The following is a 7,775-nucleotide window of genomic DNA, read 5'->3' on the forward strand; positions in this document are numbered from 1 at the left end:
TTAATAAGTAGAAACACTATGTTCAAGAGTAGGAAAGCGCATTATAAGGGATGAATAAACACTCAGGTAGAGGAGATAATCCGGTAGAGAAAGTGCTCGACAGCGACACAGAGTCACAGTGAGCTGGACCCTGAAAAAGGCACATGGAAAATGAGATGCTGAGATGGACAGTGGCCATCAGAGGCACACCTTATCTCCAAGACCATCCCCACTCTTACCCTGATTTTCTTCACTAAAATTTCTATCTTGAGGCTTTATATCACTTGTTTCAAAAAACTGTTTTTTCTCTCCCGCCTTCCCTCCCCCCGCCCCCCGCCCCCCGCCCCGTTAGAGGGGGAACAAAGAGGGTATAGGTGTCACTGCTGAGGATTAGGGAAATAAAGTTGGCAATTGATCTAGATTTCATGTCACAGAGGTTATTTTTAAAGTGCAGCTGGGCTTAGAGGGAGGATAGCAAGATTTTTTCTTAATAAACTTTCCCCATTGGCCTGTACGGGGATTGAACCCGCGACCTTGGCGTTATTAGCACCACGCTCTAACCAACTGAGCTAACAGGCCTCCTGAAGGATGGTATGTTTTTTATATTCAGACACTAGGAAAAGTTTTCGCACCTTTTTGACTCAGCCAAAGGATCCTCGCTTTTACATAAATCTTAACTATGATTAAATGACACTCGTTTTTCAAGCTTCTCTGTATGTTTTTTATTTCCCCTTTCCTCACTCCCGCAAAAAGAAAAGAAACAAAATCTCTATCTCCAGCAGAGATGAATTCGCTTCTCCTATGGAAAAAAAGACAGGCTCTCCTTCGAAACCCTATGGGGCAGTTCTACTCTGTCTTATAGGGTCACTATGAGTCGGAGTCGACTCGACAGCACTGGGTTTTTTATGGAAAATAAGAAGTTCCGGAGCCGTCGATTTCGTCCCGAGAGAAGTATTCACTAGAGCAGGGCTCCTTCAGCCTACCCCGGAAGCAAACCTTTGAGAACGATACAGACACCCCACGCCCCCGAGAAGGACCTGGTCGATTTGGTCCCTGCTGACGTCCTGAGAATTCCCCTCCTGACAGGAAGGAACGTCCCGGTGGATCTTCCCTGCTTCTTCCGAAATCCTGGGCAGATGACCCTTCTCTGTGTTCGAGAAAACGCCCTGCGGCACGGATCTCTGTGCGTCCATTTTGCGATTTTATTGTCATTAACCGCTCATGTCCTCTTTCCTTTCCCTGAGGCGGAGGACTGTGTTTTCTCGCTCTTTACTCCTCTAGTGTCCCGCGTGCCCCCGCCCAGCATTGTGGGTTGGTCAATAATTTCAGTTCACGAAAGGGAAAAAGAGTACAGAATGTCCTCGTGGCTGATGATCAGGTTTGGAAAAATAAACAAAGGCTGGTAGATTTTGCTAACTGGCCAATATATTCTTTTAATCATTGCCTGCAATATTCGAACAGTATAGGTCTTGACGGTCAGATTATTTCGGAGGTTTCAAGCTGCTCTTTTCTAGCCACCCCCATAAAACATGGACGCTGGAGTGGAGAAGCACAGACACCACCATCTTCTCCCTACTCATCTGGAGGCACCTGCCATCTCTACACTAGGTACTGAGTGTGTGGGTCCCCTATACTAAGCGATGCTTAAGGCAAAACCTGGAAAAAGGCGACTTCCTTCTACCTAAGCAAAAAAGGGAATGTTAAGGGAAGATAGTGAAAACGGCGGGAAGAAGAAAGAAAAGAAAAATATATCACAGTTTTCATTCTCCTCCAGTAAATCAAGTTTTTTTGTTTTTGTTTTTTTTTGAGGACTGTGTGAAGCCGAATATAAAGATGTGTGATGTCCCAGGGATGAACAATATAGAGTCCAGTTTTGCAAATCACCCCACCCCATGTATCTGGCTGCAGCTTGACATTCCGGGGTCATATCCCTGCAGCTAGCTGCGCGACCCGTAGTGCGGACTCAGGGGCTTCCAGAGTTCAGTCCTGAGGGCCTGGGGCTCTGGTTCCTAAAGGGTAATTTTCTTTCACTAGAGAGGTATTACACAAGAGTAATTTCCATGGGACAATAGTGAGGAGTTTCTTAAAATTAAATGCTTCATTCCTGTCGCCAGCTCGCCTGTGTTTGTAAAGGAATGGAGTCCATGAGGGAAGACTTTGATTGTTATGAATAGTGGAGTTTGCTTGGTCGTTTTAATAGGCAAAAAGTATGAATGACAGAAGTGTACCGCCACTGTGAGAATTTCCTGGAGGAAAAGACTGCTCTGAGATTATCCAGCCTGGGGCATCTAGAAAAACTCTATTCTGTAGACCGACCTTGAGACTGAAGGCCAGTTTCATCGTAATTGCAGTGATTGGGTTTGCCCAATATAGGAAAGGCCTTGCTATGAAACAGGGTGGGAAAACATCTGTTTTTTGAACTTAGAAATGAACTAATTTTATACGGGAGATTCTTCCTCCTAACCCAACATATACGAGCGTATGTATTGTGACCAACGCAAGAACTCTCCTGCCCTCTGTGTTGGCCTGGGCTTGAAAGCAGTACAGCTTGTCCCTAGAGACGCTGACACTTAGGTCTTGGCCCACCCGTTGCCAGTGCCAGCGCCTCCTCTGCCCGGTTGCTCTCTGTTTCCGTGGTTTCCAAGTGGGTGGAGGCGGGTCTCAAGAGAAGGCCCCTGCCCCAAAGATCCCCTTCTGCGTGGAACCGGTGGACCTGGCTCCCTTCAGATTCAGAGCGTGGAATGTACAGGTTTTCTGTCAAGTCAGGACCTCAAAAGCTTATCCGCTTTGAAATTGACCCCTAGGGACTTCTGGTGGCAAGTCAAATGTCATCAGGGATCGCCATCAATTTTTTTCTTCATTCCAAAGGTCTTGTTCATTTGGTTTAATCAACATGATGTCATTAATATGTTGAGAATTCTTCAAAGTGAAAGACTTTAGGGGAATTATTTATATAACGAATGTAAGGCTAAATAAAGCAAATTTTAAAGTATTTTTAAACATAATGATTAACATTAATTTCAAAGAGCTTTCAACAGAACATATAATAATCTTGGAATATTAAATAGTTAGGACATACCAAGAATATATTAAAATTATTAAGTTTTTTTTAACTTCTGCATAGTAATAAAAAATTTCATGGGTAAACAATTGAATTTCCCAGTTAAAACTCTTTCATGACACGTTGGAAAGAAAGTGTCCACAAACATTTTTGGGATCTTAGGATTCTTACTCTGTCCTATATGTTCGCTATAAGTCAGAATCCACTCCATGGCAATGGGTTTGGGTTTTTCTTTTTGGTTAGGATTCTTGGAAGGGGGTTTTTCCACTGAAAGTATTTGCTGCCCTCCAGTGGGGGTTGGTGTAATGTTGAAAAATGAAAGAAAAGTTCTTTGGGGAATATTAGTTAAGTATGAGGCAATGCACCCAGGAATCTGGTTGGGTCAAACTTTTGTCTTTTTTGGCTTTTGTACAGCAGCATAAGTCTTATAAGCACAGTTACAGATTCCTGGGTCTTAGTTAGAGAGGCCTGGTGGCTTTGGGTTGTGCATGTGTGTGTGTGCGTGTGTGTGTGTGTGTGTGTAGTAGTAGTAGTATTTGAGAAATCAATGCAACCAAATGGATTTTGCAGCATGTTTGAAAAGTTTTACGTTTTTTGAAACATGTGTTGCCCACAAATTATGTATCAAAAAGTATCAAAGTTCATTATTTTAAGGTAGGAGACAAATGGCATATATGAATATTTATGGAATTAACATGAAAGTCAGGAGAAAATTTAAAGGTTTCATACATTCACTCTGGCTTTGGCATCATTCTAGGTCCTGGAGATCCAGAAAAGGAAAACAGAAAAAAAAAAAAAACTGTCTTCATGGACAGAAGTTAGAGTGGAAGTCAATTGATACCTTTAAAAAAAAAAGAAGGAAGGAAGGAAAACATGCATTGTGTCTGACTGCGATTGCTATAAAACTATATGGATTAGTTTCAGCGGTAAGAAAGAACAGTGCAAGGGCTGAGGTGACAATCAGGTAGTGGAGATAATCAGGTAGAGAAAGTACATGACAGTCCCATGGAAATGCAGTGTGTTGGGCCCTGGAAAAGGGACGAGAACAAGATGTCAAGCGGACAATGGCCTCCATGCACACAGCGCATCCAGAAGGCTATCCTCACTTCTAGCTTCCTTTTCTTCACTAAAATTTCTAACTTAAGGCTTTCTGTCACTTGTTCCAAAAATCTCTTTGTTTCTTCTTTCACCGTGCCCATTTTTGAGGGAGAGTAAAGAGGATAGGTGTCACTACTGAGGATTATTAAAGACATACAGTTGACATTTGAACTAGATTTTATATCAGAGTGCCTATTTTCTCAGTTTAGCTGGGTGTGAATTGAGTGCAAAGTTATTTGTATATTTATTTTTAATCAACAGAAATCTTGTTTTCCTGGCCCAAACATAGAACAAAGCTGTGAAACTGGCATTATTAATACCACACTCTAAACAAACAAGCTAACCAGACAACTGTTTTTTTTTAAAAAAAAACAGTACTCTTTTACATTCAGATAGACCTATGTTTGCTGTCTCCCTCTTCACTCATCCAAAGCAGACTGTCATTTACATAATCTTAACTATGACTAGATGACACTATTTTTTCAAGCTTCTCTTTATGTTTTCTATTTCCCCTTTCTGCACTCCTGCAAAAAGAAAAAGAAAAGAAACACAAAACTACCTCCAGCAGAAATGAGCTTCGCTCCTCCATTGCAAAATAAGACGTTCTGGAGCTTGTCTATTTCTTCCCTAGAGAAACATTCACTGGAGAGTGCTCCTTCATCCTTCCCCAGGAAGCCTTTGAGAAGGATACTGCGACCCCTGGAAAGGATCAGGTGGATCAGGGGTGAGGACTGCCTTCCAGACAGGAAGGAGGATCCCAGCTGGATCTGCCCTGTGCATTCCTATATCCTGGAGAGACGGCCTCTTCTTTGTGCTCCCTCAAAGGCTAAAGTTGATTAATTTCCAATTTAGGGCAAAATGTAATAGGCAGAGTACCTCTGTGAAAGCACCTAAAGAGACTTTTTGTCCCCTGAGCTTTGTATGGTCCATGGATATTTAGACTCTCAGGGCACTAGTAGGGGATAACGTTGGTTCACTATATTAATGACATATGATTCATTGCCATATGAATAGAGAATGATCCAGCTCCAAAATCCCACTTAGTATATAGTTTCTTGACCACTCCTGGCACAAGCTGTGTTCACGTGGATTAGATATTTGTGTGCAGGAAGTTTATTAGGGAATGATATAGGAACAATACCTGTAAAGCAGTGAGGGATGCAGGGTTAGAAGGGGAAAAGTTGACAGGTAGCAACAGAGGCCTGAGCTGATCCCATGAGGAGCCCTGGAAATGGGATGGCCCTTCAGAGTTAAGGCAAGAGAGTCAGACCTTTATAGGTATGTACTGAGCATCCACTACTGTGGACTGTGTTCAGAGAGGGAACATGGCCTTGACTGAGGCAGTTCCTTTCAGCTGAGGGCAATTCCTAGAGAGGGCCTCAACTTTGTGCCATGAGGGAGCAACACTTGTGGCAGCTGGGGAAATGAATGCCTTGGTCCCGAAAGGAGCGAACCTGGGTGTCACAACCCAGCACACAACACAGAGAACAAGGTTGGAGGCAGGCTTAGCAGGCAGCTGCTAAGCAGCAGTAGGAAGGTTGTTAGGTTACTGCAGTAATTCAGGCAAGAGATGCAGGTAGTTTGGGTCAGATTGGTAGTACTTCGGGAGCTGAGAATTTTGTATCATGTCGCAGGAGCACCAACAGGACATCCTGATAGGAAGAAATGTTGTGATGCCTAGGTAAGAAGTGCATTTCATTATCCAGCTTTTGATTTTAGAGGACACTTGAGTCATGAAACAATATTATATCCAATTTACGATTAATAGGCACATGAACCTTAATACTAAAAAGTAATGGAAACAAAATTAGAAATTCTACCATTGATCCAATTCTTGAAGTGCTCATAGGTAATAAAAATGGAAAAACATAATAGCTAAAATTATAATCATGCTATGACTATTTCTTTTATACAGAATTTTAAAATATGGAAGTTATTACTAGCTTAAAATAATAATTTCAGATGAATGTGGGATTAGATTAATTGATTACTTTGCCAATGCCTTGCTCCCATTTAAAATGGTAAAAATTAATTTATATTTTTTTAATGGAAGAATTAGTAATCTTTTGTCAGGGCCAGTGGTGCCAAGGAAATCCATGTGACTGTGGGTGAAATCAATTTTGAAGACAGTGTCTAAAGCAGCATCTGTCCTAACAGGCTGTAGAGCTCTGTGTCCCTAATGAACTATTTTAAAGAATAAAACAAAGAAAAATATTGACAAAATTATGCTAGTACTATTTTTTATGCCCTAAAATATTAATTTTAGAAAATGAAATCAACTTCTATAAATGAAAAGTAGGAATGGATTTTTTCCCCAAAGGTATTTAGCTAGTGAGAGTGAAGCTTAGAATCTTCTAATTCATCGCCAAGTGTTGGTTTCCAGTTCATAGCGACCCTTTTCAGAAAAACACCCAGGCAAATCAAGACAAAAAGGAAAGGCTTTTCAACAATTAGTGCAGGGACAGTTGGATATCCACACACAAAAAGAAGAATTTAGAGCCTTCCCTCAAACCATACACAAACCTTAACTTGGAATCCATCATAGACCGAAATGTAAGACCTCAAATTATGAAAGTTTTAGGTGAAAACACTGAAGAAAATATCTGTGACGTTTCGTTAGACAGAGTTCTTAGATATAACACCAAAATACTATCCAGAAAGAAGAAAATTGACTAATATGACTAAATCAAAATTAAAATCTTTTGCACTTCGAAAGACACCATTAGGAAAATGAAAAGACAAACCATAGGCTGGGAGGAAATATCCATGAATCAAATATCTCATCAAGGACTTGTATCGAGAATATGTAAAGAAATTTTATAAATCAATAATACTAAGATAAAGAACCAAATTTAAACGCACAGAAGATTTGAATAGACATTTGTCCAAAGAAGACATACAAATGACTAATGAGCACATGAAAAGGTGTTCAACATCATAGTCGTAAAACCAAAAAAGAAAAAAGCCCAAACTCTTTGCTATCGAGTTCTAACACATAACCACCATATAGGAAAGTAGAAGTGCCCCATAAGATTTCGAAAGAACAGCTGGAAGATTTGAACTGTAGACCTTTACTTAGCCGCTGTAGTACTTAACCACTATACAACCAGTGCTACTCACAGTCATCATGGATGTATAAATGAAACCACAATGACATACCACTTTACACTTACTCTGTCCCTATACCAGAAAACATAGAAAATAACCTGTGTTACTGATGATGTGGACAAATTTGTACTCTCATACTGTGCTGCTGGGAATGCAAAATGACACAGCCACTTTAGAAAACAGTTTGACTGTTTTTAAAAAGGTTAATAATAATTTTAACATATTGTTGTTACACGTTGAACTGAATCCTCCAGAAATATGTGTTGAAAATTTTAACCCCTATATCTCTGGACGAAATCCCATTTGCCAATAGGATTTTTTTGTTCTGTCAGCGAGGCCGTATCGGTGTAGAGTGTGTCCTAAACCTACTAACACTTGAGATGAAAACAGCAGATTAGACTCAGAGACAAGGGAGCACACACTGGGTGGAAGACAGGTGCTACCAGAAGACAACAGACACAGATGAATCTACGTAGAAGCACACAAAGCAGCACAGTAAATAGGATTGCAGGCTGCTAAAAGGTTAAGT

General features: G+C 40.8%; 1 non-coding gene across 1 annotated transcript; it reads right to left on the bottom strand.

Annotated features, from left to right (window-relative positions):
- Window positions 1-484: 484 nt before the first annotated feature.
- On the bottom strand, window positions 485-558 carry TRNAI-AAU (transfer RNA isoleucine (anticodon AAU)). Its single transcript has one exon. It is a non-coding gene; the product is annotated as a tRNA-Ile (tRNA).
- Window positions 559-7,775: the final 7,217 nt, after the last annotated feature.

This window comes from Elephas maximus, chromosome 1, assembly GCF_024166365.1.
Source record: "Elephas maximus indicus isolate mEleMax1 chromosome 1, mEleMax1 primary haplotype, whole genome shotgun sequence".
NCBI lineage: Eukaryota > Metazoa > Chordata > Mammalia > Proboscidea > Elephantidae > Elephas > Elephas maximus.